Raw genomic sequence first — 11,094 nt, forward strand, 5'->3', positions numbered from 1 at the left:
ACATAGCAATAATGATAATCAGTCATCGAGTTCAATCTGTTGTTTTCAGTCTTAGAAGAAGATCTTCGGAATCTTTATTTCATAGCTGGTCTGTTTTTTCAAAGACTCTTCCAAAAATGTCTACCAAATGTAAGTCTAGCACTAACTGATGGCTATAAACTCAGTCCTGATGGTCTTCAAGTGTTGTGTACTTCACATAGTTTAAAAGAAATGCTGTTGGCTCCCGAGGTGAACAGACATGCAAGAATAAGTAAGCCCTGGGTTCCTTAGGGCATAGCTACATGCCATTTGTCAGTCCTGTGACTGTCAAACTAGACAGGTGCTGGGACTGCTGTGTTGAAATCATTCTCAGGTACACATGTGGACTTAATTCAGTACATGGGGAGCGTTAAGCCATAAGAACCAGCTTGGTGTAGTGGTTAAGAGTGGTGGACTCTAATCTAGAGAACCGGGTTTGATTCCCCACTCCTCCACATGAAGCAAGCTGCATGACCTTGGGTCAGTCACAGATCTCTCAGAGCTGTTCTCTCAAGAGCAGTTTCTGTCAGAGTTCTTTCAGCCTCACCTACCTCACAGGGTGCCTGTTGTGGGAAGAGGAAGGGAAGGTGACAGTAAGCTGCTCCAAGATTCTTTCAGGTAGTGAAGAGTGGGGCATAAAACCTCCTCCTCTTCCCGCCTCCCTCACACATCAGTTTCTCAACCTGTAACATTCCTGTGAAACTGCTATTTATTCCATTGGGAAAGCTTACATTTACAAATGGACTACATATAAGTTTCCACAATGGGTGAACTTGGCAACCAGTTGGAGGATGGGGGGGACATGGGGGACTTCTAATGTCACCAATGTCACTACATCACTTCCAGGTAAAACCTGGAAGTGGGAATGGATAGCTCTAGGAATGGCTGGAAACCCTACGGCAAAACCATAGAAATTTTTGGTGATTCCTAGAGCTACTCATAGTCATTTCCAGGTTGTACCCAGAAGTGACACCGTGATGCAGAGGCCAGCAGCAATGTTTTTCTTTATTTTTTCCCCTGCCACTTCAAGCAGCGACAGACAACAAAGATAATCTACTCTATCAATGGGACTCCCTGGGATGATTTTAGGTTGAGAAAATGTTGTGAGTGGAGGCTTAAAACCCCTCTGTCCATGTCATTTTCCCTTCTTTTTTTCCTCTTCCGTGTTCTGCCATTTTTCCTTCTGTCCTTTGTCTGGCTTGCTCTGTTGTTTCACCTTTATTCTTCCTTCCTCTTTTCTGTCCCCCCCATTTTTCCTTCCTTTCTTTTTCCTGTTCTGCCATTTCCCCTTCCTTCCTTTCTCTGTTTTTTCTTCCCCTCATCTCCCTGGGAAGCAAACAAAAGCCAAGAACAAAATGGGCACCTGACAGAGAGATGGAAATGTCTTATTTGTGGGTTTAGGTTTATATACCGCCTTATAGAAAAAACAAAAAAACCCTCTCAGGGTAGTTTGCATCAGAAGCAGATAAAATCACATAAATTTACAATGACCTCAATGGAAGAGCATTAAATGCAGACCCATAATTCCTAGCGACAGTAAAAGAGAAGCCATGAAATGCAGCCGTAAACCATCCACCCGGCAATTAAAGGGCACGCAATAAAAGGCAGACATAAACCAGCCAACAGCAGTAAAAGCAGCTCTGAAAGCCAACAGATCTCTTAGCCGAACAACGATGGTTAAAAGCTCACTCTCAGAATTCCAGATGGAGCTTAAATTGCCTCCCTCTCAGCCATGAAGTGATCATGGGATATAGCTAATGCTCCGGGATAGGAAGTGGCTGCAGGGTACCTCTTTGTTCTCATGTTATATTTTCAGTTGAGGGGTGCTTTTCTTCATTCTAAAAAATGTAGCTTTCATTTTGAATTTAGCTTTCTGTTAGGACGGGGGTCCCCAATGTGGTGCAGTGGTGACACCTTTCCTGGTTCCTGTCAAGTGTTTAAAAAAGTGTGTGGGGCCAGGTGGGGTCATTGCCCATTGGAGGTTTGATTGGTTATACACATTTCTGAAAACACTGCCTTTGGCAGTAGCTGCCACCACACAACACAAGGGTTTTCCCAGTGGGGGTGAAGGTAATCTGCAGCAGCCATTTTATGGCTGGCTGTGCCTCCTCCTGAGGCAGTCATTGTGTGGAGGCCATTTTGTGGCTGCGCCCACCACACTGTGGCCAAATTCCAAAGGTGCCTACAGGCTCAAAAAGGTCGGGGGGCCCTTTGTTAGGAGAATAAAAATCTCCCTTTTCAAGCTGGCTGACTGCTGCTCCATCTTCCCAAATGAGAAACGGTTGACAAGCCTCAGGAAGATATAGCACACACAGCCCCTAGGAATAACCAGAAACTCTGTGTTTTTACCATAGAGTTTCTGATGATTCCTAGAGATGTGGGATGTCACTTCTAGCTCTTTTCCTAAAAGTAATGTCAAGCTGTTGCCACTGGTCACCCCCATGTCCCTACCCCCTGGTCTGTTGGTTGCCTACCCTATTCAGAAGCCATAGTTGGTAACCTGCACGGCCAGTCATAAAATGGCTGTCATTGGGAGTAGGACTTCCCCACTGCTGTTCCAAGTTGTGGCAGGAGAAAAATTAAGCCTTGTGTTCTTACCAGAAGTTCATACGGGAAGTGACAAAGGGTAGGTCTAGGAATCACCAGATGCTCTGTGGAGTTTCTGTTGATTCCTAGATAGGCTTGCCAAGTCCCCCCGGGGGGCGGGGAACCCCCCGCCCCAGAGGCCCGTTCTCCGCCGCTGGCGGATCGGGCCCCGGGGGGAGCCCCACCCCGACGTGCACGTCACCCGGAAGTGACGCGACCACACCGGGGGCGGGGCCACAGTCATCCAAGGGAAAACTCTATGGTTTTCCCTCGGATGGTCTTGGCCCCGCCCCCAGCGTGCCCGTCGTCGTCACGTCACTTCCGGGTGATGTGCGCGCGAGCTCCAGGCGCCAGCCGACACCCGACTTGGCAACCCTATTCCCAGAGCAAGCTTTTGTAACTTCCTGTATATAGGCCACGTTCAGACTGGCAGTTTGGCCCGGCAGGCAAACGTTTCAGGAGCGTTTCAGGAGCGGATTAAAGGGGTGGGTTCACACAGCCACATGTTTCAGGCGTCCCCCAGCCATTCTCAAGTCGTCTTGTGCCGCTTCCAAGTTTAAAAGATACCTGGTGGAAGTGGTAGCAAATCGTGTGGAGTGCAGGTTGATTCCGGTTCCCTGAGTGTGAACGCAAGTGCTGCTAAGGTGGGAACAACCCGCAGTTGATAATAGGTGCCAGCTGGTTCCATGGCAGGTGCATGTGCTCATGGCCGGGATGCTCCGTTCCAAGTCTATTCCGGGTTTTTCTTTGCCACGACTCCATAGCACTTCAAATTGCCAGTCTGAACTCGGCCATACTTCTGGCAAGTACATGAAGCGCTGAGTGTGTGCGTGTGCACGTGTATCTATCTCCTGTGATGATATGACCCCCACAACCCTCCGGCTGGTGATCAGGCACTACCTGGCGACTCAACATTGGGGAGGGAGTCAGTTTGTATCTTGCCTTTTTGGTTAATGTGCTCAGGCTACAGAAATTCAAAGGTGCATTGTGACAAAACAGAAAACTGAAAACTGAGCCCTGGTGCTTGTCTCAGCTACTGAAAAGAGAATGAGGTAACAGTTGCTGCCCTTTGACCTTCCCTGACCTGAGAAAATTATGCTGTGGTGGTGTTTGTTGTTGTTGTTGTTCAGTCGCACAGTCGCGTCCGACTCTTCGCGACCCCATGGACCAGCTCCCGCCAGGCCCTCCTGTCTTCCACTGTTCTCTGAAGTTGGCTCAATTTCATGTTCGTTGCGTCGATGACACTGTCCAACCATCTCATCCTTTGCCGTCCCCGTCTTCTTTGACCTTCAATCTTTCCCAGCATCAGGGTCTTCTCCAGTGAGTGCTCCCTTCTCATTTGGTGGCCAAAGTATTTGAGCTTCAGTTTCATTATCTGGCCTTCCAGGGAACAGTCAGGGTTGATTTCTTTTAGGATTGACTGATTTTATCTCCTTGCAGTCCAAGGGACTCTCAAGAGTCTTCTCCAGCACCATAGTTCAAAAGAATCTATTCTTCAGCACTCGGCCTTCCTTATAGTCCAACTCTCACAGCCATACATGACTACTGGGAATACCATTGCTTTGACCATGCGGACTTTTGTTGGCAGGGAGATGTCTCTACTTTTTATCATGCTGTTTAGGTTCGCCATCGCTTTCCTCCCAAGGAGCAGGCTTCTTTTAATTTCATGGCTGCTGTCACAGTAGCAGTTAACAAATTGGACCAGACCTTGCAGCCTTCTGGTGGGTAGAACTAAGTCAGTTTTCAGGGGGGGGGGGTCTGCTTCTTCTCAGCGATCCTAGCTAGAAGCCTTTCAACTCCTCTCTCTCCTTGGAAAAGCTCTTCCAAAGGACAACTCACACTTGCTACAAATCATGAACATGAACCTGTCTGCAATTCAAACACAGGCCCTGCACAGAAGCAAGGATCATACCTCTGGATTAGCAAGCCTCTCACACCTTTCCCATGACCCTGGAGGTCCCAACTCTATGATTCTATGATTCTCTCACTGGAGGAAATGCTGTGGCCACTTGCAAAAATTAGAAAAGGGTACCATGCCAGGCTGTGCCTTCCCTGAGGCTAGAACTCTGGATCTTCAGGTTACAAGACTGAAGCGCTGCCAGCCGCTCTGAGGAGGCTGCCAGGAGCCTTTTTTGTGGGGAAAGGCAGATGATGCATCAGCAGAAGCAAGCGAGGAAGAAAACAAGACACAGAGCCCTTCCCTGGCTGGGAATCGAACCCAGGCCGCAGCGGTGAGAGCGCTGAATCCTGACCACTAGACCACCAGGGAGAAAGACAAAAAAGCAGCCTCTGTGCTCTAGCTTCTGGTAGGCTAAAACCACATGTAGAAATCAAGGGATAGGTGTCACCAGTGTAGGGCAAAAACCTTCCCTGGCCAGGAATTAAACCAGGGTCGTGGCACTAAAAGTGCCAAATCCTGACCACTAGATCACCAGGGAGAGAGGCAACAAAATGGACTCTGTACCCCAGCCTCTGATAGGCTAATACTGCATATTGAGAATTCAAAGGATGAGTGATAGCCCCTTTTGTAGGACAAAAAGCTTCCCTGGCCGGGAACCGAACCCAGGCCGTGGCGGTGTACCCCAGCCTCTGACAGCCAATACTACATATCGAGAAATCCAAGAATGAGTGAGACATCTGCGAAGGGCCAAAACCTTCCCTGGCTGGGAATCGAACCCGGGCCGCAGCGGTGAGAGTGCTGAATCCTGACCACTAGACCACCAGGGAGAAAGACAAGGAAGCAGTCTCTGTGCTCAGGCTTCTGGTAGGCTAAAACCACATGATGAAATCAAGGGATAGATGAGTCACCAGCGAAGAGCAAAAACCTTCCCTGGCCAGGAATTTAATCTGGGCCTTTGGTGGTGAAAGCACCAAATCCAGACCACTAGATCACCAGGGAGAGAGGTAATTAAATCGTCTCTGTACCCCAGCCTCTGATATGCTAATACATACATATTGAGAAACCAAAGGATGTGTGATCCACCTGCATAGGCAAAGACCTTCCCTCCAGCTGGGGGCTGGAGATATCCTGGCATTATCACAACTGTTCTCCAGAACAAAGTTTGAGTCCAGTGACACCGTTAAGACCAACAAAGTTTTATTCACGGTATAAGCAGGGCTTTTTTTGTAGCAGGAACTCCTTTGCATGTTAGGCCACACCCCTGACAGCGCAGCTCATTGGCATATTAGGCCACCCCCCACGTTACCAGAAGTGTGCTCATCCAGCCACACCCACCTTTTGCTTCTTATTCTGTTTACCTTGTTTGGTGTCAAAACCCAGGGCTTTTTTTGTAGCAGGAACTCCTTTGCATGTTAGGCCACACCCCTGACAGCGCAGCTCATTGGCATATTAGGCCACCCCCCACGTTACCAGAAGTGTGCTCATCCAGCCACACCCACCTTTTGCTTCTTATTCTGTTTACCTTGTTTGGTGTCAAAACCCAGGGCTTTTTTTGTAGCAGGAACTCCTTTGCATATTAGGCGACACACCCCTAATGTAGCCAATCCTAATGAGTTTCTGATGTTGGGTGTGGCCTATTATACTAATGAGTTCCTGCTGGGCGTGGCCAACTCAGGAGCCAGCCGGAACTCCGTTCCTGTGCGTTCCTGCCCAAAAATAGCCCTGGGTATAAGCTTCCGTGTGCAAGCACTCTTCCTTCAGAGAACCTCCTCAGCCATTACTTATAGGGAGTGGGGCGGGCGTTCTTGTCAGGAAGGGCCATTTAGAGCCAAGATGCATAAGTACTGGGTGATTATAGCTGAGACTGAGTGTAAGAAAGATCTGTGAATGGCAGTCAATTAGCATACAAATCGGCTCTTTTTGTAGCAGGAACTCCTTTGTCTATTAGGCAACACACCCCTAATGTAGCCAATCCTCCAAGAGCTTGCAGAGCTCTTCTTACAGGGGCTACTGTAAGCTCTTGGAGGATTGGCTACATTAGGGGTGTGTCGCCTAATATGCAAAGGAGTTCCTGCTACAAAAAGAGCCCTGAAAGAGTTAACAAACAGATGTGGGAACTGAGGCACCTACAAGACAAATAAAGTTAAATTCTGTGTACAAGCAAGACCTGAGAGACTTAGTATTTACACTAATTAAATTCATTGAAACAGATTTCCTCAAACATTACATATGGGTGGGTTGCCAGGAACAGTAAATGAGTGAATGAGTGAATAACACATTAAGGTATGAGTGAATGAGTGAATAACACATTAACCCTAAGGGTTGTTTTTGAGGGAAGAGAAGTCGCCTAGGACGGGGATGCCCATCGTAGTGCACCCTTGCCAACAGAGGGGCCACGCTGAGCTTGAGAAGGGGTGGCAAAATTGTGGGACAATTCCCCCCAAAGGTCAGCCATGCCAGGCTGTGCCTTCCCTGAGGCTGGAACTCGGGATCTTAAGGTTACAAGACTGAAGCACTGCCAGCCGCTCCGAGGAGGCTGTCAGGAGCCTTTGTGAGGAAAGGCAGAGGATGCATCAGCAGAAGCAAGCAAGGAAGAAAATGAGGCACAGGGCCCTTCCCTGGCCAGGTATCAGGTTCCACAGCCAACAACTGAGTACACGCTTCATGGAAAGGTTATTGAAGAGCTATAGATGCATTAACAAAGACACTGTTAAGAATGGTGTTGCCCCTACAAGCATAATGGGATATAGGGTATTCGTATGCACACACACCCCTCTTTAGGCCAATTAGCCACATTCCCGCGCGGGAGAAGGAGCCCCAGGCCGTTAGAGCCGAAGCTGAAAACCGAAAGTAGGGTTGCCAAATCAAAATTGTCCGGGAGCGGGGGGCTCCCGGACGGCGTCCTCTTTGTGCGCGCGAAGCGTGCGCGTGCGCTGCGTGTGCGTCACCCGGAAGTGACGTCACACGCTGGGGGCGGGGCCACGCCATTTGAGGGGAAAACTCTTCGTTTCCCCTCAAATGGCGTGGCCCCGCCCCCAGCATGTGACGTCACTTCCGGGAGACGCGCACGCGGGGGTGGGGTTTCCCCCGGGCCCGATTTTCGGCCCGTCGGAAATCGGGCCGGCAAAGCGGGGGATTCCCCTCCCCCCGGCCCGATTTGGGAACCCTAACCGAAAGCGCTCCCACGGTTCCCTAGAATCCCAGACACAACACCCCACCTGCAAGGCCATAGATAAGCGAGCAAAGCGAGCATTACAGAAGCTGAAAAGGAATGCAGCAGTCCTGGCAAGCTAGCACCCCGTGCTTTACCTCACGCAACAGTCACTAGCAGGGAGAAAGGTGACAGAGCTGCATTTGCTGCTTCTAGCCAGCTGGGCATAACTCTGCAAGAAGTGAAACTGGGTAACAAAAACTGGGCCATGGCCCTGCCAAGTCCTAGCCGTTAGACCAGGGGTGCCCAAGCTTTCTAAGCACCTTTGGAGTTCTGGCACAGCGTGGTGGGTGCAATCACAAAATGGCTGCCATATAAAGTGGCTGCCACAGGAGGTGGAAGCGGCCATTAAACGGCTGCCACAGTCACACGGTGAAGCTCCTTGTGCTGTGGAGACAGCTTCTGGCTAAGTAACATTTTTAAAAATCTGCACAGCCAGTCAGAAGTCTCGCTGAAGAAAAGCCCCACCTTGTCCCACCCACTTTCCAAAAACGCTTGGTGGGTAGGCTTGCCAGTCCCCAGGTGGGGGCAGGGGGTCCCCTACTTTTGTGGGCTCCTGCCCACCCCCAAACAGACATCTCTGTGCAATGTGGCCGATGTGATGATGTCAGTTCTGGAAGCGACATCATCGCGTTGGCGATGTCGGGGTGATGCTCTACTTTTGGGGCAAAACTCTATGGTTTGTAGCCATTTTTACCATAGAGTTTTGCTCAAAACGTAGAGTGTCACCTCAACGTCGCTGACTCCCACCCCTGAAATGCCCCCCCCACATCCCCCCACTGGAACGAGGTAGGCACCTGGCAACCCTATTGGTGGGTGCCAGGAAAAGTGTTGGCACCTTTAACTAATCCACCATGGACAGACAGAGGCCTTCTCTGGACAGGTCTCTATTTTATTTTTATTTTTTGCCATTGGAAAAGGTGTCATGAAAATGTCGTAAGCTTACCAAGCCTTTGGTCATGGCAGAGCATCCCCACCACCAGCAGGGACTTCCCACTGCCACTGAGTTGGCCAGGGGGGGCAGTGGTGGGAAACTACGACAGAGCTATTGGCAGTGTCTCAACACACTGACATCACTTCTCATGTGCCCGGAAGTAACATGAACACGTCACTGGGAGACACTCTGGTATTTGGGCAAAACTCTATGGTTAAATGCTGATGTCACTTCTGGACACATGGGGACTGATGTCACCGTGTGGCCAGTGAGGGCCCCCCCAGCAAGGTAAGCCTCCCACCAGTTGCCAGAGAGGACCTGGCCACTCTAACTAACATTGGCCTCTCTGCACTGCCCTCAGCAAAGAAGGGAAGGAAATCTTTGGAGGCTAAAAAGCAGAGGCCCCGCACCTAGCAGAGGATGGTTTCAAACCTCTGGGTTATGGGCCCAGCACGCTTCTGCTGCGCCACTCTGCTGGCTGCCCAGGGGGAGCTCCTCTCTGGCTCCTGTCACCTTGGCAGTGCGATCAATCAGCAGGCACATCTGGCTGTTCACCAGATGGTGATTTGAATGCCCCCAGGGACATCTTTGGATGCGTTTCGCTGTGGCTGAGTGGGAAAGGAAATGGGATACTCATCTGTTCTGCTCTGCATAGGGAGGCTTAACTCCCTCCCTCACTGAGCCTTTTTTTAAAATGGACATAGGAGATGGCATCCTGGAAAGTCTGGCCTGTCTGCACTGTTTGCAGGATCACCAGAAGCAGCAAAATCGGTCCACCTCCAAAGGTGGGCCGCTGGAAAAGTGAAGACACCTAGGCAGGGCTCCCTTATTGGCTAGGAGCAACAAACCCACTGGCTAGCCCAACCATAGGGAGGGGTGTGGACCTATGGTTGCCAACCTCCAGGTGATGCCTGGTGATCTCCCAGAATTACAACTGATTTCCAGATGACAGAGATCAGTTCCCCTTTTGGTCTTCTGCAGTGAAGTACTATTTTGTTTCCTTGTAGTTAGAGGTTCTAGACCTCGAAGTCTCTGAGCAAGGCAAATCACAACACATTTAACATATTTTATTTGATCAAAAAGAAGACATTTTATAAATATACCGTTTCAAACAGTTGAAGGACGTGTTTTAATTTTTTTATTGTAAACATATATGTACAACTGTACAATGACATAAGTAAATAAAGTCATATTATAGTAAAGAAGAAAAGGAAACTCTAATAGAGTTTGTATCCTCAACTGAGCACATAGTAATATCTTTTGCTGAGCATTATTTAATCCGTGCATTTGATTCCCATGATGAATAAAAGGATACCATTGTTGTACAAACATTTTTTGCGTATAGTTTTTTCCCCTCTTAAATACCTCACAGTATTATTTTGTTCCTATATATACAAAGCACCTGCATGGAACGGCTTCTAAAACTGAAAGTCCAAATGGGCTCAGAATGGTGCCGTGGGGGGAGGAACAACTCCTGCCTTTGCCCTCAAATGGTATTTTTGGGTGAAAATCCTGCTGGGGTGTAGTTATTTTGCCAGTATTCCTGCTCCGTATGCACAGAGGCTCATGGCACAGCAAAAATAACTCCTCGCCAGTATGGTTTTTGCGAAAGAAAACCGCTTGTGAGGGAAACCAGAGCCCCGCTTCCTTCTGCAGGGCCACTCTGAACCCATTTGGACTCTCCCTTTGTGTGTGTTTGCTTTTAGAAGCCCTTCCCCACAGCTGCTGTCTTGGTCGCAGGGAACACGTAAAAACACGCATAAACAAGCGGGGGGGGGGAAGTAATGTAGAGTTTGGTTCTGAATTAAACATTTGTGCCAGTCTGGCCAGGGTATACTACCATTGGTATAGCAATAGGGTTGCCAGCCTCCAGGTGGGGCCTGGGGATCTCCCACTTTTATTTATTTATTTTTTTAAAGATCTCCCGCTTTTATAACTGATTTCCAGCTGACAGAGATCAGCTCCCATGGAAAAAAATGGCTCCTTTGAAGGGTGGACTCTGTGGCATTGTACTATGCTGAGGCCCCTCCCCTCCCCAAACCCCACCCTCTCCTGGCTCCACCCCCAAAGTCTCCAAGTGTTTTCCAGCCCAGACCTGGCAACCAATGCTCCCTCTAAGCTGTGGGGTCTTGTGAGCAAAAATTCTACTTTGTGAGCTACTGGCATTAAAGTTGTCAGCGAGACATTTGGCTACGGCATAAATTAGTTTGTTTTGGAGCCCTCCTTCCTGAGCGAAGACAAAATTGCGTGAGCCAGAGGCTAAAAAACTGTGAGCTAGCTCACACTAACTCAGCTTAGAGGGAACACTGCTGGCAACCCTATATAGCAAGTTAACTCAGGGTAGGCTCTGTGTTTTCCTCCTTCCTGAGAAGCAGTCAGTCTCCCTGGAAACGAGCCAGTCCCCGTTCCCAGAGAGGCCCTGAAGTGGAGCGGAACTGAAAATGG

The 11,094-nt window shown here is 49.3% G+C and overlaps 2 non-coding genes across 2 annotated transcripts; both read right to left on the reverse strand.

The window, feature by feature from the left end:
* Window positions 1-4,801: 4,801 nt before the first annotated feature.
* TRNAE-CUC lies at window positions 4,802-4,873 on the reverse strand. The gene has a single exon. It is a non-coding gene; the product is annotated as a tRNA-Glu (tRNA).
* A 386-nt stretch (window positions 4,874-5,259) lies between these two features.
* TRNAE-CUC lies at window positions 5,260-5,331 on the reverse strand. The gene has a single exon. It is a non-coding gene; the product is annotated as a tRNA-Glu (tRNA).
* Between the last annotated feature and the right edge of the window lie 5,763 nt (window positions 5,332-11,094).

This window comes from Gekko japonicus, unplaced genomic scaffold (assembly GCF_001447785.1).
Source record: "Gekko japonicus isolate JY-2015 unplaced genomic scaffold, Gekko_japonicus_V1.1 scaffold1592, whole genome shotgun sequence".
NCBI lineage: Eukaryota > Metazoa > Chordata > Lepidosauria > Squamata > Gekkonidae > Gekko > Gekko japonicus.